General features: G+C 42.6%; 1 long non-coding RNA gene across 1 annotated transcript in view; it reads right to left on the bottom strand.

Moving 5' to 3' along the window:
- The window catches only part of LOC139024701 (uncharacterized), a 4,565-nt gene extending 4,442 nt beyond the window's left edge, over positions 1 to 123 (bottom strand). Inside the window, exon 1 of the long non-coding RNA XR_011476032.1 lies at positions 74 to 123. This is a non-coding gene — a long non-coding RNA (uncharacterized lncRNA). The remainder of the gene's footprint in view (positions 1 to 73) is intronic.
- Positions 124 to 1,082: the final 959 nt, after the last annotated feature.

Below are 1,082 nucleotides of genomic sequence, written 5' to 3'. Positions count from 1 at the left end.
CCACACATACACACACACACACTACCACACACACCCTACCACACACACACACTACCACACACACACACCCTACCACACACACACACACTACCACTACCACACACACACTACCACACACACACAGTCAGAATTTGTCTCAGTGAAGGAATCACTTGGGTTGTTGCCTGTGAGGAAAGATGAATCTGAGCATGATTTATTAATATAGGCTACTCAGCTTTCCATCTCTACCTGTGTGTGTGTTTGTGGCTAAACTTTTTACCTACCTACCGATCAGACCTGGGGTTCAAATACTTTAAAAAATAATTTTAAATGATTTGAGCGTTTGCTTCAGTCTGCCTCGAATGCCAGATGGCCAGGGTTTGTACTTTTGGGACTTTTCTATTTTTTTTTTTTTTTTAAGTGGAGAAGCTCAATCAATCCCAGATACTTTTTATGAAATTATGTCGAATAGTATTTGAACCCAGGTCTACTACCTGTACTTACACTGAGTATAGAAAACATTAGGAACACCTGATCTTTCCATGACACAGACTGACCAGGTGAATCCAGGTGAAAGATATGATCCCTCATTGATGTCACTTGTTAAATCCACTTCAATCCGTGTAGATGAAGGGGGAGGAGACGGGTTTAAGAAGGATTTTTAAGCCTCGAGACAATTGAGACATGGATTGTGTATGTGTGTCATTCAGAGGGTGAACGGGCAAGACAAAARATTGAAGTGCTTTTGAACGGGGTATGGTAGTAGSTGCCAGGCGCACCGGTTTGTGTCAAGAACTGCAATGCTGKTGGGTTTTTCAGTTTCCCCGCATGTATCAAGAATGGTCCACCACCCAAAGGACATCCAGCCAARTTGACACAACTGTGGGAAGTGTTGGAGTCAACATGGGCCGGTATCCCTGTGGAACGCTTTCAACACCTTGTAGAGTCCATGTCACGACCAATTGAGGCTGTTCTGATGGCAAAAGTTTGATGTAGTATGCTAGGTACTCAACATTAGGAAGGTGTTCTTAATATTTAGTATGCTCAGCAGTCAACATTAGGAAGGTGTTCTTAATATTTAGTGTGCTCAGCAGTCAACATTA

Source organism: Salvelinus sp. IW2-2015, unplaced genomic scaffold, assembly GCF_002910315.2.
Source record: "Salvelinus sp. IW2-2015 unplaced genomic scaffold, ASM291031v2 Un_scaffold1796, whole genome shotgun sequence".
In the NCBI taxonomy this organism is placed as follows: Eukaryota; Metazoa; Chordata; class Actinopteri; order Salmoniformes; family Salmonidae; genus Salvelinus; species Salvelinus sp. IW2-2015.
Note: the sequence above shows the minus strand (reverse complement) of the source record. Positions and strands in the feature narration are given on the sequence as shown.